This window comes from Pinus tabuliformis, chromosome 6 (genome assembly GCF_031772625.1).
Source record: "Pinus tabuliformis cultivar Carrire ecotype Pingquan chromosome 6, CPIR1, whole genome shotgun sequence".
NCBI lineage: Eukaryota > Viridiplantae > Streptophyta > Pinopsida > Pinales > Pinaceae > Pinus > Pinus tabuliformis.
The window spans coordinates 1,664,169,185-1,664,193,937 of NC_142292.1; the positions used below are offsets into that span (position 1 = coordinate 1,664,169,185).

The 24,753-nt window shown below is 34.8% G+C and overlaps 2 pseudogenes; both read left to right on the forward strand.

Annotated features, from left to right (window-relative positions):
* Window positions 1–8,114: 8,114 nt before the first annotated feature.
* On the forward strand, window positions 8,115–14,819 carry LOC149265341 (ATP-dependent Clp protease ATP-binding subunit ClpA homolog CD4B, chloroplastic pseudogene; annotated as a pseudogene).
* Window positions 14,820–20,632: 5,813 nt separating this feature from the next.
* LOC149265342 (chaperone protein dnaJ 11, chloroplastic-like) lies at window positions 20,633–21,177 on the forward strand (annotated as a pseudogene).
* Window positions 21,178–24,753: the final 3,576 nt, after the last annotated feature.

Sequence of the window (24,753 nt, forward strand, 5' to 3'; positions counted from 1 at the left end):
TGTTGTAGGGAAAAGTATCCGACTCGGATGACCCTATCCCACTCTAAGGGCGATAGTACCTCAGCAACAACTGTAAAGAAAACTACTTAAGGTTTACTTCTTTATGAAAGCAAAAGAGAGTGGATAAATGCACTAACCGTTGCCTTGCGCTTAATGTCGAATCCAAACTCTTCTCTATGGCCGCTTGCTCCCAGCTCTTTGCTCTTTTGCCGGCCCAGCTACAATGAGATCCTGCAAAATGACAAAGAAGGAGACTACAAGAGGCATGCAATCATAACTGATTCACGGATTAGCATAAACCAAATATACAATTATCACAAAACATCATTGGAACAAATGCATATAGAAGAACCTCAATAGCTTTTATTAATGAAGAAGTAAAGGTTCTGAGAGTGTTACAACCATTGAAGGTCCTAATCCAGCAACACCTCCCAGCAGAAAGAATTTCTCCTCTTCACCTCCCTCAAGCAATCACCCAATAGCTCTATAGTGAAACCAACAGCATAGCATTACTTTGCACAAAATTCCAGCCTCCTGAGCTCATAGGAGAGAGCTCAATATATAGATGAATTGAGAAAGGATGAGTCAGCTTGCAACTGATGTGTAGCTGCCTTGTGTCCTCTCTCTCTTCAGTTAATCTTTAGTTGATGTTCAGTTCTTGAGTCCACTTGGAGAACCTTGCTTCCACTTGGAGAAACAGAGCCTCTGACTCATCACAAGGCGAAATCCCTAATCCAAGTGTCATTTTTGGAGTAATGACTCAGTGTGCCACTTGTCCCATCTCGCTCAGCGCAGGTGGCCTTTGTTCCACTTGCTTTGCAACGCAGGTACACCATGGAGGACCTGAGTTTCAGCGCAGAAGCCTAGTGGAGCACCTGCTTTGATTTTAGGATTGCTTGTTTTTTAGTGTTTTCAGGTGGAGAACTGATCTGAGAGCTGTTGGTTTGCTGACCTTGTTCCTCTAGGGGTAGGAACATCATGTTTAGGGAACTTTGGATCCCTTGGATTATTGACAATTCATGCCTGTTGCTGTAAGGCACAAAATTGTCTATAACAATAGGGGTATGATACTTATCTGAGAATCGTCAAGATGGTCTAATTCCCTGTCACAATAGCTACAATAACATATATTATGCCATGCATTCATAATCCATTAATTTACTAATCCAAACACGATGAGAGCCATAACTAAAGTATGGCATAAAACCATGCTTATAACCAACATATAACCAAAATAATAACAATGCTAGAACAACCATCAAAGCCACATCATAGAAATTATAAATACTCATGAAATGGAACAGGAAAATATCTCTTATTAACATATGCAAAAACCAACCATGTCAGGGACTTTCACATACCACACGACCATAGATTGGGCTAGGCTAAATATTTCTTTTATCCAATCACCCCCGCACCATATTCCAAGCATGAATGTGGGACTCACAATAAAAACAATCGATGATTCCTCAAGTTTTACTATGTATCCAACCATTACTGGTCAAGGAATTTCTAGGTCTGAAATCCTAATCTATACAACCAAGCTTTATCGTGTATCCTACCATTATCATTCAAGGTATTTCTAGGTCCAAACAAGAAACATACACTACCAGACTTTACTGCAATCTCGCCATTACTAGTCAAGGGATCACTAGGCCTAAACAAGCACAGATGCCTCTGAATTTGTTCACCAATACCTTGAGGAATTTTCTCGTCTCCACCTTCAAGATTTACTGTGTATCCTGCCAATACCGGTCAAGGGATTCCTAGGCCCTTGGGGAATTTTCCTAAGACCTCCTCACCCAGTTCCAAAACCATCTAGAAATTCAACTCAACCAAATGAAATAACCCCATCACAACATGGCTATCCAAAAATGGAAAGGAAAAGATGAAACTACTATCACACCAAGAAAATCCCATGCCAATTATAGCAAGAGAACAAAATACACACATGCATGTACCATGCATGCCAAAACTAGCAAGGAAATCATACATGCAACTTAATACCAGCAAGTAATCCCTTTGTAGTCACTTGATCCAACTCTTCATTTCTTGATCCTTGCTTCCTTTCCTTTTCCTTCCTTTCTCCAATGTTAGAGTGATCCAAGAATTCTCTAAGTGTGCAAGAGTATGAGAGAGAGAGAATAGAGAGAGTGAGAGCTCCAACCCAAAGCTGTGAAAATGCTGTCAACTAATTCTCAGAAGCCTTTTTATTAATGAGGCCTCCATTTTCTTTAATTTTACTCCATTTTCCTTCAATTTCTTCCTCACATGCAAATTGTGACCTTTTACCTTCCTTTTCTCTTCTTTTCCTTTATTTCATAAATAAAATTCTAATTAATGCCTCTTCCCTTTTCTAAGCCTTCACCAATTTCCCTTAGCCATAATAAACCAAATGAATACTCACTAGGAAGTTTTTCCCAACATTCAACTTGGAATACGTTTCCCATGACCTTGGGCTCATTTTCCATTTATTAAATTTATTACATGAACTTTTAACTCGGTGTTGTTACACTCCACAAATGTGTAGGAATAAAATTATACCATCCATCACAACCCTCAAATGTGGAATGCCCAATTCCTTGGATTTGCATGTGGCTTGTCAATCTAATTGACATAAATTAGAACATGGTATTTTAATCAATCTAGGTGTTCGTAAACTTAGAAGCACATAATTGTATGTAAGGAATTAGTCTTAGATTTTTTGTCAATTTAATAAATAGAAGAATATTACTTCCCTTGAAGATTAGAGCTAGGTTTCTTAAGTTAACTAGTAGAAAATTTAGCAAACTACATTCTAAAACTCTTGAGCTGATAAAATCAAGAAAGCAGGAAACAAAACTATGATTTAACAACCCAAACAACTAAAATAAACTGTTCACACTTCTTGAAAATAAAAGATTACTTAAAATATTTTGGAAGATCAAGAATGAACTAGTGTTCCATAAATTGTAGTTTCTTTGGATTCAAAGAATTACAATGGTTGATGCCTTAGTCTTGTACTTATCATCATAGTTGATTTCAAGTATTAAAATAAAAGGACATACTCAAAAATGGAAATAATACTTGAGTAAATCTACTTTGGTGGAATTTGCATGCATTACGGTATTTCTCAATGGATGGACAATCTTATTCTTCTAACCGAAAAATAAATAAGTTTGTTTCTCAAGACATTTACTAATATGTGGAAAACAAGATTACAATGCTTCATGGAAGACTAGTTTGATAATATATGCATGCATTAGGGCCTTTTCTTGAAAGAGAGGCTCTCCTAATCTTTTACCTAGTTTATCAATAATCTTTTTTCAAACAAATTGGCTAATTTATAATAAAAAGACTTGATAAAGCCTCAATTTTTTCATGAACGATAGTGAAAATATGATGACTAAAAGTAACAAGGTTGATGATTCAAAACAGGGAGTTATGAACAAGTATGGACAAGATAGTTAAAATTTCATGAAAGTAAAGATTTACTTGCATACGTATGTATAAGATTGAAAGAAAATTACACCAAATATGTACCAACATCTATAGTTATGAACAACAATGCAAATAAATGAACACGTTGAGACAATGGGGGCCATTCATGCCTTAGCATGTACACAAAAGGCTACTAACTAGTAAAACTCACAAGGACTACGTATATTGTTGATAATGATGCTTAAATCAAAGCTCCAACAATAAATTTCTAAAGATTAAGATCACATTAGAAATCTAAGAGTTTGGAATCTAAAAGTTGTATAGTAAGCTCACTAGTTTTTCTTTTATACACAAAATTTGAAATAAATTACTAACAAATATCTTTGTGTGTAACAAGAGACTAATATGAGCCTCCTTATAGATAGATTTTGACTTTCTCATCATCAAAATCATGGGAAAATCGTGTTTTTTCAGATTTGGGTGAATTTCTTCACAAAATATGTGTTTTAGTAGGCAGGGTAGCCATGTTAACCGTGTGTTGATTGTATCTCTATATCTCAAGATCATGGCCAACAAAACTCATGTCTATGTTTTTCCCAATTGGATTGCAAGTATGAAAACAGATGAAAATTTATGAAAAGGGTTACTTTCTAGTAAAAAAACTGTAAACTAAATTTATAATTCAAACATTTTCATGAAATTGCAAAAACAAAAAAATAATAACAAAATACATTAAGAAGTGGTTTATTGATCAAATTAAATTCAAAATGTAACAAAAGGGGCATGAGATAGGTTTATTATGGTGGGGATTTGATATTTTATCATAGAAAAATACTGCCAAGGCATGAAATAGGTTTATTATGGTGGGGATTTGATATTTTATCATAGCAAAATATCGTCAAAAGAGAGGACTGGCATAACTTAAGCACTCAAATCTATAAAAACTAGTCAATTCCTTTATGCACTTTGTCCATCATGCATAGTGCATGTTGATAAGCTTTCTTGTGACAATCCTCTTTACCTTTCTTCACTAAATTTTCTTGCCATATTTTCTAGGTAAATTAATTAATTTGCTCTCCATATATGTATAGTGTACATGTCGTGAAGATGTGGTCCAATGATTAGGTGTGGAGGTTTGATCCAATCTTAGTTAAGACAATATATACTTGAGAATTGCTCCAAAAATATTTTTTTCAATTGAAAAAAAATCTATAATATACCTTGCCATAAAATCTCAAAAACAACCTTTTCTAAATATTAACTTTCTATCCCATCCATATGTATTAGTACATGACCGTCTAAATGACGATGCAATTTTCTTACAATACCCATTAATGGATCTTAAATATAAATTGCAATGTTCTTACACTACCCATTAATGTCTCTTAAATTTAAATTGAAAATTTGTCACAAACGGGTTTTGTTTGCAAATTCGGTAGAATTTTTGTGCAAGTTTTATTTAGAAAGGGAGAATCCTTGCAAATTCGGTAGAATTTTTGTGAACGTTTTATTTAAAAAGGGGAATCCTTGCATTTAGAGCCCTTTTCCAAGACTTGTTTTTAATGTTAATTAGTCTATTTGGTGTTGTACAATAATCCATTGAAGGTACCCATTAATGACTTTGTGGTACCCATTAATTCCTTTTAAATATGTACCCATTAATTCCTTGCAAATATGTATGTAGATTTTTATTAAAATAAATTGGTTTTTTGGGAAACTATAAACTCTTTTATTGTTTCATTTCAATGGTTGGAAAAGAAACAACAAATTTTCAAATAAAAGAAAATTGGATTTTCAAAATTCAAAAAAACCTTAATGAACTATTTTTATAAATATAATTTTATATCAAAATATTATTGTCTATTTTGTTATTAATACAACTGTATATATTATTAATCAAATGAAAGTAGTTTATCATGGAGTAGATTTTTGGAATTTTTAAAATAAAAATAAAATAAAATAATAACATATAAATAATATAGATTTAATGATATAAAAATATATTTGTCGTATACATGATTTAATGGATTCTCTATGACACTTGGATTTGAAACAGATCATAAAGTGTTATCTATGACACTTGGATTTGAAACAGATCATAAAGTATATGTCAGAGATATATTTCAATGTCTTTCAGAATTATATTCGCTTTGCCGCTTCTGTCGGCGCCCATCTGCAGCCCTTCCCGAAGGATATGAAACCGCGTTCTGGCAATGAAATTTACAGCCAATTTATGTCAGAAAAATGCGACGAGTACAACTTAAGAGTTCGAAGTAATTGTAAAATTATGAACCTGACATACTTTAATGCAGCCGGATAATGTACAGGGTTACTGTATTGTCATGGCGCTACAGTTAGAATTTTAACATTCCCTTTCAAGAAATATTGTGGGCAGATGCAACGTGAATGGAGGAAAGACAGTAGAGATTAAGGACTGAATAATTGTAACGGCGGTACGTGGTTTGGTCTTGTATGACGGGTTTTTGTGTTGCATGATGACTGAAATAATTGTAACGGCGGTACGTGGTTTGGTCTTGTATGATGGGTTTTTGTGTTGCAGGCGATTGCTGTCTTTTTTGGGCGATTGCTGTTTTTTTGGTATGTTAAAAAAGCAGTAATGAAAGTTATTTTTTGATGTTAGTTGTGAATGTAGGTTGATTTATCACTGTTATTCAAGGAAAATCACGTCATTTCCTTGGTGGTCAAGGGAGCATATTTTCACTCTTGTGAGATGTCTTTATGTTTTGAGTCGTTAACGTGTTTTAAGACATATTCCATATACAACTTGATTATCTTATATCTTTTGATTTTATTTATTTGTTTGTGATTTTCACATCAATAATAATAATAATATAGTTTTTTATCTCTGAAGATGGGTGAAGTGTTTGACGTCTCCTTAAACGTCAAACACTTCAGTAATACTACACAATATTCCAAAAGAATTTCTCAAAATCAACATAAAAAACTTGTTTTTTAAGTATGATTTTTGTTGGACACCTAATCCTAAGTGGGTTAGTGTGGAAGTCGAATGGACAAAAGGAGTCCAAGAGACCTTGGGATCTGAAACCCAAGAGTCACATATTTGTACTATAAATGTATATCTATTGTTAATAAAAAATGAACTCGCATGTTTTATCTTTCATATTGTCTTTACTGTCCATGTGTGTTTAACATGGTATCAGAGCGGGCGAATTCTGGCCCTGCTCATATTTGAGCCACTTGTTTTGTGGTCTTTACCTACATGTCAGTTCTGTCTTTCTACTAATCAGAGTTATCAGAATTGCCACCTTATTGAGCTTTGTATTCCTCATTCTGCACCATATTCTTTCCTACGCTCTGTGCACTCTCTATAACCGTTTTCTGCCATATTCTATTTATATTCCCTGCGCTATGCTCCATACAAACCTGACATTTGAACGCTGGTCCGACATTATTCTCCTGCTCTTCTGTTGCGCTGTCTGACCACCTGTTTGAATGCGTTGAGTGCCTGCCATTACCTGCGGTCTGCTACAATCTCATGTGGAGTATGAGGATTGTCCTGAGAATTATGAGGTTGCCTGTTACCTTTCAGAAATGAATCGCTGGAACGTTCTGTTACTCACGGCAGTAGAAAGGCGTGATTCGATTCATAGTATGCTATTCGATTTATGGTGTATATGAATGGTGTGATTCGGTTCACAGTGTAAATATTCGATGCATAGTATGTGATTCACTGTGCGTTGAAATCCATGTTCGTGGGTTGATATAAAAGGTCTCCATGTATTGATTAATTATTGGAATGAAGAATTGAACTTCTGCTGATCCTAAAACGTTTGAGAAGCTGTTAAAATTGCGTTGAAAGTTATGTAACGTTTGCTCTGAAGCTTGTTCCATTGACATATGTCATGAACCATTGTTGAAACGGTCATCATTGCCTCAAAAGTCATCATCGCCTCGTTCGCCTTCTCTGCCATTGCATAGAAAGTAAAAATAGTAGCAAAGGTCTAGCGGGAGAGAATCCCATCGGCCTTCACGGATTTTGCTGCATCCCACATTGCATCAAACATCTTGTTATTGCCAAGAACATCGACAAGCAGATTCCAGGCATAAGGGTTGTGCTTGCCCCCAAGCAGATTAACAGACTAGTGGAAAAACTTGAGGGACGCTTCACCTGCCTTGTATGAGTTCTTCAGCACTGATCCAATCGTAACAATATAGATTAAAAAAAAATGACATGGTAGGACCTCAGCAAAAATAGTGTGCGGTCCAAAATCCATGTGGTACAGCGATAGCATAAGGTCGTCAGCTCCACTCTCGGCAAAGGATTCGATAGCCTCTTCCAACAATTGTATTTTCTCTCTAGAGCGCTGAACCAGGTCATTCTAGAAGGTAAGGATTTCTGGAGCAGCTTTCTCATTTCTCCAGGCCCGTTTTAGAAGCTCGACGTCCGTAGCAGCCCCGGATACGTCTGCGGTGTCTTCTTGCGTCCAAATGCTTGAGAGGAGTTATTAGCTGGCCCCAGGGGAAGAGGTTGTGCCTTCCCCGTTCTCCATTACTGTGCGACCGTCTGTATCAATTTGAGCTACGCTGGTGCTGTAAACTCTCATTCCTCTACTCAATCAATCAGGTGTTTACAGTTGTGGTTTGAAAAAGGTACGAATGGCAAGGGTTTATGGTTTGTAACGCGAACGATGGACAGTTAACAGAATTGTCGAATGGTAATTCGGATGGTTGGAGAAAGTACAGAAGCTGTTGGTGCTGGAGTTGGAGGCGGTAGCAGCAGCAACAAGATGCCGACTCTTGAGGTATATGGAACGAATTTGACAAAACTGGCAGAGGAAGGCAAGCTTGATCCAGTAGTTGGATGGCAGCCACAAATAGAACGTGTTACTCAAATACTGGGACGCCATACAAAAAATAATCCTTGTCTTATTGGTGAGCCTGGTGTAGGAAAAACAGCTATTGCTGAGGGACTTGCGCAGCGAATAGCTTCTGGAGATGTTCCAGAGACAATCAAGGGTAAAAAGGTCATCACTTTAGATATGGGTTTACTTGTTGCTGGTACCAAGTATCGTGGAGAGTTTGAAGAAAGATTGAAGAAATTGATCAAACAGAGTGATGAGATTATACTCTTCATAGACGAAGTTCATACTTTGATTGGAGCAGGTGCAGCAGAAGGTGCAATTGATGCAGCCAATATTCTGAAACCATCTCTTGCACGAGGTGAACTTTAGTGTATTGGAGCCACCACCTTGGATGAATACAGGAAACTCATTGAGAAGGACCCAGCACTAGAGAGGAGATTCCAACCAGTACAAGTGCCAGAGCCAACTGTTGATGAAACGATACAGATACTGAAAGGTTTACGTGAGCGATATGAGATTCATCACAAGCTTCGTTATACTGATGAGTCTTTGGTGGCTACTGCAAAGTTGTCGTATCAATATATCAGTGATCGTTTCCTTCCTGACAAAGCAATTGATCTGATTGATGAGGCTGGTTCTCGAGTGAGATTGAGGCATGCACAGCTTCCTGAGGAGGCCAGAGAGCTTGAAAAACAACTTAGAAAAATAACAAAAGAAAAGAATGAAGTTGTTCGAAGCCAGGACTTTGAAAAGGCTGGAGAGCTACATGACCGGGAGATGGAGTTGAAGGCACATATTGTTGCTATAACAGAGAAGGGTAAAGAAAAATCAAAAGCTGAGAGTGAGGCAAATGATGAGGGTCCAACAGTGACAGAGGCAGACATTGAACATATTGTATCTTCATGGACAGATATTCCTGTTGAAAAGGTATCAACTGATGAGTCTGACAGACTTTTGAAGATGGAGGAAACTCTTCATCACCGTGTCATAGGGCAAGATGAAGCTGTAAAAGCAATCAGTCGAGCTATTCGTCGAGCACGAGTTGGTTTGAAAAATCCCAACAGGCCAATTGCGAGTTTTATTTTCTCAGGTCCAACTGGTGTTGGAAAATCAGAGCTTGCGAAGGCACTAGCAGCTTATTATTTTGGTTCAGAGGAGGCAATGATACGGTTGGATATGAGTGAATTTATGGAGAGGCATACTGTCTCAAAATTGATTGGTTCACCCCCAGGATATGTTGGTTACAGTGAACGAGGACAGCTGACTGAAGCTGTGAGAAGGCGACCCTATACAGTGGTCCTTTTTTATGAGATTGAGAAGGCTCATCCTGATGTATTCAATATGATGCTTCAAATTCTAGAAGATGGAAGATTAACTGATAGTAAGGGTAGAACTGTAGATTTCAAGAACACTCTTTTGATTATGACATCTAATGTAGGAAGCAGCGTGATTGAGAAAGGAGGAGCTAGAATTGGGTTCGATCTTGATTATGGGGAAAAGGACAGCAGTTAAACAAGGATTAAGAGTCTTGTGAATGAAGAAATGAAACAATATTTTCGGCCTGAGTTCTTGAATCGTTTGGATGAAATCATTGTGTTCAGGCAGCTCACAAAGACAGAGGTGAAGGAAATGACCAGACTTGAAGATGCATTAAAGTTACTGAATATCCTAATTCATTTCACTGTTGATGGGATGGTAAAAGTCAACAAAGAAACTCTTTTTGACATTCAAACTTATTTGCAAAATGCACAAGAAAAAATCGATTTTTTGCAGCTTGAATCACAGCTACAGCAAGAAGAGCTACATCAAAATAGACACCATTCTGAACCTGTTTTTGTTCAGAACATTAAGACAACCACCCATCAGCAGCATGTTAATAATGTTACAGTTCATTCAAATAAAGCAGCAGTTGTACATGCAGATGCAGAAACTCAATCTGCACTTCCCAAGCCCATCATCAGACCTTGGGAACAGCTTGTCCACAACAAGCACAGAACTGGTCTTGGATATGACAAGGACTTGTCCTTTCATATTCCAGACTATGCCAAACCCATTCAGTTTCAGAGTGCTAGATTCATTGATGACAGTTCACCTGCTTCTCATGACAGTTCAGCTTCAGCTGTTCCAGAATCTGCCCCTCTTTCGCAACAACAACAACAACAACAGATCGTGAAATGCCAACACTGTGACCGAGTTGGCCATTTGAAAGATCACTATTTTGATCTTCATCCATGTGAGCACTGTCATAAAACCACTCATTCTTCAAACAGATGCTTCAAAAACAAACGTCCTGCAAGAACAAAGATTCATCTTGGATGGATCGCTTCTTGGCAATGGGCATCAACGGCCAAGAAGATATTCCAAACACATGTCAGAACTTGTTCCAGAGTATTGAACAGTCTTGCAGTTGAGTTTTCTCCATCATCTCACCTTGTATCTGACAGGGGGGGAAATGATGGTCATCTACAAGCTTCAAAGTCACATCAAGCGAGCCTGAGCCACAACTTGCCACACCAGTTTCAGAGTTGTAGCCAGAGACAAAGATGCCCCTGAACATGCCTTCAGTTGGCAATCTAGAACACTTCCTCTAGCAGAAGACACCAGCTTCTTGCCAGTTTTGGAAGAGTTCCAGGAATCACAGAGTTGTTGGTCATCCTTAAACCATCACAGATTAAGAACACTTCCTCTAGCAGAAGACTCCAGCTTCTTGCCAGTTTTGGAAGAGTTCCAGGAATTGCATTAAGCATTCCAGAGTTGTTGGTCATCCTTAAACCATCACAGATTGAGAACACTTCCTCTAGCAGAAAACTTCAGTTTCTTGCCAGTTTTGGAAGAGTTCCGGGAACCGCACTAAGCGTTCCAATGTTGGTGGTCATCCTTAAACCATCGCCCTTTTTACCAACATTTCATAGAGCACATTCAGCCTAGTGCTGCCATGCATTTTTTTGCACATTTTGTATTACAGCTCTCTTCTTGGACTCATACATAACCCTTCGGATTAAGGGGGGAATGTTGGACACCCAATCCTAAGTGGGTTAGTGTGGAAGTCGAATGGACAAAAGGAGTCCAAGAGACCTTGGGATCTGAAACCCAAGAGTCACATATTTGCACTATAAATGTATATCTATTGTTAATAAAAAATAAACTCGCATGTTTTATCATTCATATTGTCTTTACTGTCCATGTGTGTTTAACAATTTTGACTAAATCTGACAATTTTTTTTTAAAATTCAAATTACAGCTTTCAAATTTCAAGTTCTCCAAAACTCTTGAAAATACTGAATCTATTTCCAACATTTTTATTCAAACACTCAGTGTAAATTTAAAAAAAAAATCTAATTTAGATAATAAAATCGCAATACAAATGAAATTATAGCCGGCTCAAACAAGTCCACGATAAATATTCTAAACGGATATTCATTTTTAAAAGAAGCAAAGCTTTTAAAAAGAAGTAAAGTTAATGGTATTAATATTATATCCAGAATAAACGGCATATTGTAACTAGAGAGAATAGAATAAACGACATGTTGCAAGTCGGAGGAATAGTATGTTATATGTTTTTTCGAGTGTGGATTATTTTTTGAATGTGTGAGTTTAAAATTTATAAAGATATTTAGTTAAAAATGTTATGTTTTTTATAGGTGAGAAAATTTATCGTAATTTAGTTGTTAAATTAACAGTGACTATAATTATTTTTGGTTGATTTATCATTGTTAATTAAAGAAAATCATGTCACCTATAATAATTTGCTGGTGGTTTGTAAGAGCCCTTAATCAAGGAAAACCATGCCACCTAGAATAACTAGTTGGTGATCTATAAGGGGCAGAGTCTCACTCTTGCCAGATGTCTCTGGGCCTTCAATCTTGGGCTATCATAAGAAGTTTTAGGGGAGACTCCAACCCTGATGTTATAGTTTTATATAATAAGTGTGAATTGAAAATTAGTTATTTTAATTATTATTTAACAATTTTATTGTTAATATTACATTTTTGAATTGGTCGGAAGAAAGTGTATAATGTAGATCATGTTATAAATACTTTTGAATTGATTGAAAAGTTAATATTTTAGATTTGCTAAACATTATTTCTGTTCAATTTATATAATTAAAGATAATTTGTAATTATATATGTTTTTTTAGCCAAATTAAACCCATTTCATTTCATATATTTTTACTTTTCTAATTACATTTTTTATTTAATATTAGAATTATTATAAACATGTAATGAATTATTGATTTTATTAAAAGTGAAACACATTCATCACTATCATGCATTAAGCTAATGATTCACTCAATGCATTTTCTTGTTGATTGGATGAAAATAAAGTGATATTCAATGCACAAGATGAAAAGACACTAAGTAAATCATTGATTTATGCCATAATGCTTAATATTTACTTTACATACAACATCTTTGATTATTTTATTTGAAATAATTGAAATATCAATGCAATGCTCCATAATGTTTTTTAATAGTTTTGTATTTTTAAATCAAATGAACAATATGTATAAATTTTTTATTTTATTTTAATTATAATTTATTTTTTAATATAATTTAGTTATTATGCCGTAAGCCATTCCCCTTTGAAATCAACTCCCCTCTTGCTTTATGTGTCTTACTATGATCTGTCTGATTTGATGTTAGACGATTAAAATGTTTGCCATTACTATGATCTGTCTGATTTGATGTTAGACGATTAAAATGTTTGCCACCATTAGATTAAAGTTCTCGTTATAACTAAAACTATACCTATCTTACCTCTTCCATAGGTTTTCTGAAACACTGTTCTACGATCCATGTCCACTCTAAGATGTCACATGGGAGTGGCGAGGACTTGTGTCATCCAGGATCTTGCTTGAATCTGTTGGCCATTGTGTAGGCCTTGGCCCTGTGGAGCGTATTGGATCAAATGAAAAATATTGAACTTGTGGGTGTCTTCTGGATTTGGTTTATAGGGTTTCGTTGGAATTCCTTTTCTCTTGCAGGTGAAACTCACACAATCTTGAAGGAATAATTTCATCATATGCCTGCGACCCTCTATTGGTGTATTTGGAGCCTTAAGGATGTCAAATAAGTTGAGGTCTAGTTTTGAGATCTCATAAAAAATTTGGTTACTTGGGTAAGTTCATTGTTTTATACATCCTCTTCTAGGTTTTCAACTAATTACTCTAGATTTTCCTTGATTAATCTAACTTTACCTATGGAATGCTCAGGAATGGTTCTCTTTTCTTCTCAGTTCAAAAGCTGGAGCAGGACGAGTGCCTAGAGCTTTAACACTGGTGGGCATCTTTACATTGTTTCGAGTCAACCATTTAGCGTTGTTCTTAATCTGAGCATGAGTATCTACTTGGGGTTTTGTACATAGGTTTCCTTTCGTCCGGGGCATGAGTATCGACTTGGGATTTTGTACACATGTTTTCTTTCGTTTGGGGCATGAATATCGACTTGGGATTTTGTACACAGGATTTCTTTTATCCGACGTTTCATTCTAGACATAGGTTATTTGTTATAGATGATGTCCACAGTCCTATCTGTCGGACAATTGCTTTATATATTTTCCCGATGCATCCTCAATACCCTGCTTACATTCTTTTGTTAATGGTGTATAGGTACACACGCACGAATGTTATCTCAGTTATTTCAGGCTTCCTCCCACTACCCAGCTAATATATATGCTCTTTTTATATGCAAGGTGTGGTTATTTCTTTGTGGTCTCTGATTGAGAAGGAAATTCTCTAGATTCAGCGTGTCCTGTTATTTGAGGAAAATCCCCAACAGGGTTGAGAGGAAAACCCTTTGTTACTTGTGCATGGAGTCAACCCTCTTGCATTTTTCTCAATTCGAACATGAGAACCAACTTCGGGTTTTATACACATGTTTTCTTTCATCCTGGGTTTCATTTTGCACATAAGTTATTTATTACAGGTGAGTTTCACAGTCTTCTCTATTGGATAGTCGCTTTATATATTTTCTTGATGCGTCCTCAATACCCCGCTTACATTTCTTTGTTAATGGTGTATAGGTATGCATGCACGAAGGTTATCTAGGTTATTTCAGGCTTTCTCCGACTACCCAGCTAATACAAGTAATCTTCTGATATGCCAGGTGTGGTTATTTCTCTTATGGACAACTCCGGCCTTGCTCTTTCACTCATTTGGAATGAGCTTTGCAACCTTCCTACCTTTGTTACACTTATGTATGTGCTTTTCCCTTGTAGTAACCAGTTCTTTGTTACTCTTTTCTCTCGCTCGACTTCCATGACTTTGGTATTATAAAGCGATGGCAGTCTTACAGGGTCTACTTCTCTAGGTTAGGTTCTTCGTTCCTTTTTTTGGCAGAAACATGTAAGTGTCTTTTTTAATTGGTAGGTTTTTAAGATAGATCAATATTATTTTCCATTCTTTGCAAATTTCAGTGCTTATATTTGTTTTTGTGCTTATTTTCTCAGATACCGCTCTCCCAAAAGTTTCTGAGGGTGAAAAACCCTTCTGAGACTAAGCTCCTCTACTTCCAAATGGGGCAAGCATTGGTTCACTTCCATATAAATGCTCTGTAAGAGTTCTCAGTTAACCCTAGGTTGTTTTTCTTCTTTACTATCAATTTTACAAATTCTTTCTTTAACCTTGTGTTTTCATCATGACCATAGGAGCAAAAAGGCAGAGCCCTGTACCCTCTATGATTAAGGTAAGGTCTCCTTTATTTTTTTGTCCTTTGGTATTGGATATGTGTTGAATAGTGTTCTATTTCTCCTCCTCGAGTATTCCAACTACTTGAGGGTTTAACACAGTGCTCAGTCTTTACAGGTTCACCTCTTCCTCTAGACCCTGACATAGTTATCTTGATATGGGTTTTCCCTAAACTAGGAATCATTGCTCGACATACAATCACCCAAGTTCTTATGTGGATTTTAATTTCTTTTTCCAAGGTGCTCGACTGTGAGGCCAAGACCCTTTTCTCGAACTACACAACTTAGGGTTTTTATTTTGTTCAGAAAATAACTTATCCAACTGGGCCTTCCATTTGACTGTGTTCTTAAATATTTTATGGGAACTTAATTATATATTATGTGTTATTTGGTGTAATGGCCAGCTGGCCATAGTGTTTGGGACAATTATATGCAAATTGTCGTATTAATAAATTATACGACAAGGAGAACTTTTTGGAGAAACATACTTTTGAAGACTCAATATTCTGTGATATTTTTGCGATGATATCTTTCTGAGGAAATATAGAGCCTTTTATGCCGACCTAAAGATCCTATACAAGAGGTTGAACACTAATGCAACTTTGGACTAAAATAATTCTTGGTAGCCTGAGTTGATCAACCTTTGAGAACAATCCTTCTCTACCTCAGGAAATCAAATTTCATCACCAAAAGGGCAGGCCGAATTCATTCTCTTTAGAGGTTGAATTGTCCAAATCTATGTAAATTGCGTCTTTTTGACAGATCATGGGAAGAGATCCTATTGTTTATTGAACATCTGTGTGGATTACTAAACATATAGATATGTGAGCATTCACTCTGTGCATTTAGTTAGATAATATGTTTCGTATACCTCATTTACATGATTTGGGTATTTGAAATCACTATTGTCCTTATAATGGCCTTCACCACCAATGAGCATAATTCTCTCTCCTAAAGGCAGAGCTATTCCCTGTATAGAAAACTGGATTTCAGCCATGTATTTGGAGTGGTAGTGATCTAATTTTATGTCAAACTGATTAAGATTTGAAATATCACAGGAACGATATAGAAAAGGGTCAAACTTCTAAAGAGATTCAAGAATAAGGTTTTAAACTATTTAAACAACCTCAAACTCGAGATCCGAGATACTAATTGTATTAAGAGAATTGGGTGCTATATCTTAGGGTGGGAAAGTAAATTGATTGCAACATAGATGATAAAGTGTGAGAGGCCAGAAGTGTAATTACTGCATCTCCTCTTACTATGAGGAGGTTAGGTCGTGATGTCCAGTTTGCAGAAGTGAGGTTATAGAACTCCATTTTCTTTGAAAATGAATTATTCACATTAAATCCACCCGACATGCACAATTTTGATGCTTGTTACATAAGTCACCATTGGCACAAGACTACCAAAGACATCTGTTCAAACCTAACTATTTATAACTACTAATAATCAATTTTCTAAAATTCAGGAGTTTAAACAACTAAACATTGATCCGGGAATGTATGAAGATAATCAGTTGTTATTGTTTTTATATAGGAATATTAATGATTATATAGTATTTTAAAATAAAACTAGGACAGGTTGTCTCGAAGTTTACTCACATCATAATATCCTCCAAGTACAGATATCTCCCCTGCAACCGCGACACACATGAGATCCCCTCTGGCAGTTGGAATATTGGGAAGCTGACTCCACTGGTCTCTTACAGGGTCATAGACTTAGCTATGGCTAGGTACGAGTAATTTGCACCATACTCTCTAACCATGTAAATTGATTGATAAGATAAAGACAAGCCTTTTTCCAAAAACATAAACAGTAAGGGTGAATGAAATCATAGCTACACATGCAAAACTAATTGTATATAACTACTAACAATCCATTTTCTGAAATTCATGAGTTTAAAAAACTAAACATTGGTCTAGGAAAGTATGAAGAAAATTAGTTGTCATTGTTTTTCTATAGTATTTTAAAAGAAAACTAGGACAGGTTGTCTAGACGTTTACTCACATCATAATATCCTCCAAGTACATATATCTCCCTTGCAACCGCAACACACATGAGATCCCCTCTGGCAGTTGGCATATTAGGAAGCTGACTCCACTGGTCTCTTACAGGGTCATAGACTTTAGCTATGTCCAGGTATGAGTAATTTGCACCATACCCTCAGACCATGTAAATCTACTAATAAGATAAAGACAAGTTTTTTTTTCCAAAAATATAAACACTAAGGGTGAATGAAATCATAGCTACACATGAATAATATACCGTTTTCTTGTAAGACCAAGTATCAAATAGTTTTGAGGGGTCAGGGATTGTCACATGGACTATAGATTGGTTAGCAGAGAACCAAAGTGATATAAAGGATTAATCAACCTCCAAATTGTTCTGGTTTATTCCATTATCTATTCTTACTAGTGGAATCATAAAATGAAGTGTCAGGGTGTACTGATGCAACATGAAGCAAAGAACACAACTAACTTTGAGATGCAACTCTCTCACTTTTAAGAGCTCTTTATCTCCCGAATATAGTAAGGCTATTCGACTCTAGAAAAATTTCAGGGTCATTAGTAAACACTGGTAACTAAAAATACTAATATGCAATAAATCATTTCCAAAATATATCAACTTCATTTTCGAAAGAATTTCTGTATAGTATTTACACGACAATAAATGTTAATATATTGTCATGTGGGGGTAATGGTGCATTGGATCCACTGAATATGGATTTCAGTAAGAGTTGTTGCAAATACTAATATGCAATAAATCATTTCCAAAATATATCAAATTCATTTTTGAAAGAACTTTGTATGGTATTTACACTAGAAGAAATGTTAATATACTGTCATGTGGGTGTAATGGTGCATTGGATCCAATGAATATGGATTTCACAAAGAGTTTTTCCAAATACTAATATGCAATAAATTATTTCCAAAAATACCAACTTCATTTTTGAAAGAATTTTTGTATGGTATTTACACTACAAGAAATGTTAATATACTGTCATGTGGGTGTAATGGTGCATTGGATCCACTGGATATGGATTTTAGTAAGTGTTGTTCCAAATAGTACCACGTGAGTGTAGCATTGGATGCTTAGTAAGACTTATTTCAAACCTAGTCTCATGTTTACCTCCAGGTTGGAAAGTTGAATGCTTCATATCTATATTTGATATTATTTGCGTCAATCAGATGTGCAATTTTAGTTTGGCAACCTAGAAGAACTTTGAAGAGTAAAAGGTTGCATATCTATATTTGATATTATTATGTCAATAAGATATTCAATTTCAGTTTGGTAACCGTGAAAAAATTTGAAGAGTAAGAGGTTGCATATCTATATTTGATACTATTTGTGTCAATTAGATCTTCAGTTTCAGTTTGGAAACTTAGAAGAACTTTGAAGAGTAAGGGTTTAGATGATGCACTTGATGCATTTAATATGGACATTAGCACATACCCATCCATTGCAAGGTTGAGTGTACCTCAAAATTCTAAAAATATGAAGCTCCAAGTTGCACATTTATAATTGATATCCAACAATTTGTGTAAACTCAAGATTGCATTTTGCAACTTTGCAGTTTGGCAACCTTTAAGTGACAAAGTTTAGATGATGGGATGGATGAATTGAATATGAACATTAGCAAGCATACAAATGCTGATTCAATTTACACCTTGAAATTGGGAATTACAAACTCTAGGTTGCATATTTATAATTGAAAATTTGCAATTGTATAAACTCATAGAGATTCCGCAAATTTTCAGTTTAGTAGCCTCGAAGTGTGAAGGTTCATCTCTGAACCATCAAGGTGAATTATCAAACCAGGTTTAGATGGGTCTGAGCTTGTGTACGATTTCTCTAACTAGTGCGTGTTGGAGAAAGGGACTTCAACTCTAATTCACATTTTAAAATGACCACATCTCTGCCAAATGACTAAATTATGAAGTAATATGGACTTTACAAAGAAGATACAAATTTCATTGATCCTTAGACATGGAGATTAGCTAGCATACCTTTCCATTCAGGGAATCTGGGCATGTATCACTGTGATACTCAAGTGAATTTTTTCCTTTTGACCATCTATCTTTGGATATTGTAGATGAATGTAGATTTCACCATAGCTTCATTTGATTTTCATCTATTAAATAAAGTCAGCAAAAGTGACAGTAATATTAACTCCACTTTTGAGCTAGAGGATCCTCACAAAACTTCAGTGAACTGCAGAATACAACTGGTGGATTTTTGTCACAATTATGTTGTTGTGAAGGGAATTAGTAAGAAAGGTTGACTTATTCAAAACAGGGGAACAGGGGATGGATCACTAAGACAATTTATTGCTATAGATTTGTGAATACATATTTTGCTGGAAAAGGGTTGTGAAAATGTTGGTGGCAACATCATCTCAAGAACAAAAAAATGTTTTGGAGCACAGGATATTGGAATCAACAGAGAACAAAAGCAGTGTAAGTTTCAAATCATCAATTCTAAGCATATTTCAACATCCAACTAATATTAATATAATTATCATTACTACTTTGTGTAATTTGTGCCCGGTTGTACATGTAAGACATGAGGCAATGTTTATTGCACATCAAATAAAGGTGATAAACAACAACATCAAAATGGTCTTGGTTCAGAGTTGTTTCCACATCCAAACCTTCCTCTTGAATTTTTCTCAAACGAGTTTCAAGTTGAAAATGGTATTCATTACATTCTTCCAGCACTGGTTCAACTAAATCATTATTAAATTGAGCCAATAGTTCTTTTTCACTAGAGACAAGTTCTTGAAGAAGTTCAACAAATTTTCTCCCATACATTGCTTTTAGAAAAATTGTTTTACAATACTGCAGATTTGATAGACTTCAAATACAGCTCCCCTCTACAGAAAATTCAACCAAACCCTTGCAATGTTTGCAAAGCTCATGGCTGTATGCAAAGTACAATTTGGCCTAGATAAAACAAAAGCAACAATTTCCAATCCATTACTGAGCAAACAAGCATTACTAGGAAGTTGTGAAGTTGTATCTGCAAGAAGAAAATTGAGGAGACTTGGAAAAATAGTTGTTATCTATTGAATGTAATAAGGCTAGAGACCTTGACTTATGACAACCTACTTCAGATTTGGGAATTGCTTCCATAGAAAAGGAATGGACAAAATTTGTGCTGGAAAACTCAAATGCCAATTCATAGAGTGATCAGGTTCCAATTCTTTTATGTAAAAATGGGGGAATTTTCAGAGTGTCTCTGTTGTAACGGTTTCATGTAATTAATATGGAAAGCAAGTTTTGTGAATTTCAAAATTTGATCAAATTTTAATTATGTGAATGTTTTGTAAAAAGCTTTGATCAATAAAGGATATTCATTTGGTTAATCTCCTTACCTGTTACATTGAACCTTTCTGATATGTGGCATCATTCATTACTAGAATGCTTTCATCCAATGTTGATTCACAATTTGGTCTATTTCTTCGCAAGATTCATTCACTAATTCAGAGTGCCATGTTAAGCTTCTTAATCACTCATTTTCAGATCCTGGTTCACAAACTTAAAACCCCATAACTCAATTACAATAGAATCAACCATTGTGAATCTAAAATTGAATATTAACTTATGTGTTAACAAAATGTACATATATATACATACATACAATTAGCCTTGTCTCCATGTTTTCCAAACCAGAAATTAATCATGAAGAAATCCAAACTTGGGTATCTCACAATCAATTCCCCACTCTCATCTCCCAGAGGCCAATCCCCTCTGATTATGGGGGAATTGATATTCCCAACAAGTACCACAAGAAACCCAATTTCAAGTAATCAACTGAGTCTTGGAAATGTGGTATTAAGGGCTTCTCATAGCTTCAATGGCAGAACCATCAGTGCCAGTTTTGCAACAAAAGAAAAGAGGGATATTACTTTCAGGGGGAAAAAGGATCACTATGCTCTTTTGGGTGTCTCTTTTCATGCCTCCTGCAATGATATCAGGGTTTTATATGGAAGACTGGCACTGAAATACCACCTTGATGTCATGCCTCTGCACCAGCTTGAGACAGTCACTGACCTTTTTCTGATATAAATTAGGCTTATGATACTTTGTCTGATCCACAAAAGAGAAAAGCATATGATGATCTGCACCTCATACCCAAGTTTGAAACTTCCAGGGCTACAACATCCCCATCCTCATTTGGGCATTGAAGAGGAAGGAATTGGGAAACAGATCAATGCTGGTATTGACGACGAATTGTGACCATGTTGTTATTTCTAACTCTAGTGCATGGATTTTGGTTATGTATCAGAGATGAATAAGACCATTCAAGATCATACCTTCTAGAGAAGGCAAAGGACCAAGATTCGTGGTGAAAATTTCAGGCTGCTTGAATGTGCTCTGGTACTCTGCTTCCTATTTACGTATGGTGTGATGCTTGGACCCATGCCCTCTTGTTTAATATATGTTATTATATATATATTTCTTTATGATGGGATGACTTTATAATTAGTTTTGGTGGGATATTTTTTTGGAGGATTATTACTGCTATCACAGTAGTCAATATGGTCACTCCTAACTTTCTTGTAGTCAAATCACATGGACATCATTGAATAATGGAGATCATCACAATGCAGATTACTGCAAGAATCCTTGGGGAATTGAATAAGCCATCAAATTTTTTGTGCCTCTTGCCATCTGTCCCCTCCCTCAACAATGGCTTACAACATCTATGGTATTTTATACAAACTTTTGTGCAAGATCAAGAGATCTATGCCTAACAATCAACTTGACTTTTCATGACTTTATTCTTTATATAAAAAAAATCATAGATAGATAGATACATTGATTTTGATTAGAATTGTAACTTATTTCCAATATTGAATTTTTATACAATATCTATCATATGTTTATTGTAGATATTATCTAGAACCATTCAAAAGTTGTTTCCAAGGAAAGTACCTTCAACATTCCCATTTGTGTCATTGTAGGGTGATCACAAGCCCATTTTTAGGTCTTTATATTGTTCTTTGTTGTGGTAATAAATGTTGATTGAATGATCTTGGACATTGTAAATATATAATTTTGAAACATGATAATGATGTGTAGAAATTGTATCGATTTTACAAGACACTTCAAGCTACTAGTTCCTTTTCCATTGCCTTATCGCGTTTTCTTTCCAACATCTGGTGCAAAAGCTAGTTATATTCCTATACAACTAGTTTTCACATTTGATTTTTAGAAAAATAATTAGAATAATATTCATAGTTGTTTATAACACAAAAAAAATAATAACAAAACAATATAAGATATATAGTGAAAAAAAGTTGGTGTATATCAACTTTAATAAGATGGAATTTATCTTTTCATTTGAAATTCAAAGAAAAGAAATAATGTTATTTTGTATGTACAAAGATTTAAGTGACTCCTAAAGATTCCTATATATATATATATATATATATATATATATATTATTTTTAAGTTATGATTAAAATTGTGAAGAAAAAAGACAAAATATTATTATACCTACTCTAGATATAGTATTACACATTCATTTTTTCCTTTAATTGTGTATTAGTTTGTCTTTGACCAAAGATTTATGCTGTTTATCCATAGTTTAACATTGAGAATTCAATTTCTTTATTTCTTTTATTATCTAAATTTATTTATTTGTAAGATAATTGGTTGAGGTATTATTAGGGGTTGTTTAGTAACTTCCATTTCTATTAGTTACTAATTTTTCATATTTAGTTTTATTCTTTTTTATTTAACTTTTTTTTTTCTTGACTTGTAGTTTTTTTCTCCATATTTTCAATTTAAGGTGATTTATTATTATTATATTAGAAACATATTTTAATAAATTTAATTATAAAACTATTTATATTAATAAAAAATAAAACACACATATATAAACATATATATTAAATTATATATATGTTATTGTGGGGAAAACTCCATAGTTAACCATGCTTGAGCCAGAGGCTATCTGGGATGGGTGACCTCCTGAGAAGTCTTCGTTACCAGGTGCAAGCACTGAAAGTGATGATTGAGGCTATGTGATTCATTTCAGCTCTCGTGGAAATGGTCATTGAAGAATGACTTACTTAATGCAGTTGAATCCCAAAATGATATATAATATAATGCACTGTGAAATCCCAATACTTAATTCAAAAAGAGTGAAGGGAACTCTACTTGAATGGTTCATGAGGCACAATACTTGGTAAGGTTTTGCAAATGGGGTTGAGCTTGATTGTGGAGAAAACTCCACAGTTAAGCGCACTTGAACCAAAGGTGATTTGGGATGGGTGACTTGCCTTGAAGTCTTGAGAAATCAATGATGGAAATGGTCATAAATGAATGACTCACGTCATGCAAAAATCATGAGAAATCAATGATGGAAATGGTCATAGATGAATGACTTAGGCTGATGCAAAAATGATGAGAAATCAATGATGGAAATGGTCATAGATGAATGACTCACCTCATGCAAAAAAATCATGAGAAATCAATGATGGAAATGGTCATAGATGAATGACTCACCTTATGCAGAAATCGTGAGAAATCAATGATGGAAATGGTCATAGATGAATGACTTACTCTGATGCAAAAATCATGAGAAATCAATGATGGAAATGGTCATAGATGAATGACTCACCTCATGCAAAAATCATGAGAAATCAATGATGGAAATGGTCATAGATGAATGAATTAAGGCAGTTGAATCCCAAACTGATATCTAATAAACAATATTAGTTAATCATATTTGTGATATACAATATTCTATTAATTGTTTTTTTTTAATTAAGCTATATTTAAGTTAAGAAACAGGTACTAGCTACCATGTAGCCGTTGTTTATTGTAATGTTGACTTAAATTTTATTTTTTTTATATTGCATCATGAATTAAAATTGAATTGTGAAAATATATAGTATTGATAAGGTTTATTAAGAAAATAATAAAAGAAAATGGAAACTTCTTTTTCTTGAAAATAAAATATTAATTATGAAAAAATCCATAAATTTGGAAAAAAAAGCCTAATTAATTTATGAGACTTCACAAGTAAAAGTGCATTTTCACCTAAACTGATTACAATATTACTTTCAAAAAATATATATACATCCGATCTTGAGACATGGTAGATCTATAGATCTCTCTCCTATCATCCTCGTGAAGAAAGACGACTGTCCTGATGATCCGATGCTTTGTAAGTATTCTAAGATCTAGATACATCATATTGCCGGAAGAAGAAGAAATATAAGAATGAGATTTAACCCGGATTAATAAAGACTGGTTATTGATGACCCCGCCTTGCTCAACTTGCTTCCGAATCATAGAGGAGACCATTAGAGCTTCCGTAGAATTATGAGTTTATTTATTGCTATTATATACTTTGTTTACTTTCCCAAAATTAAGCTGAAAAACATATAATTTTTTATAAATCGTGCCTTCCTACGAACTTTTTCGGGACAGGGGAAGAAGGCACAAGGCTCTTATCACCTAGATTTTGTCTTTGTGACAAAACCATGTTGATTTTTGAAGACATCTAAATTGAATTACCTTTGGACCCTTTGGATTTATTTCACCCACAAGGATAGTATTCAAGTGGATACTAACCAAAACCATGTTGATTTTTGAAGACATCTAAATTGAATTACCTTTGGACCCTTTGGATTTATTTCACCCACAAGGATAGTATTCAAGTGGATACTAACCAATTTCATATGAGAGATGGAATTTTCTCAATTAATATTTTGTATAATGATAAATAATGAATACATAAGGTTATGGTAAAAAAATAATCATTAATATATTTTTATAATTAAAAG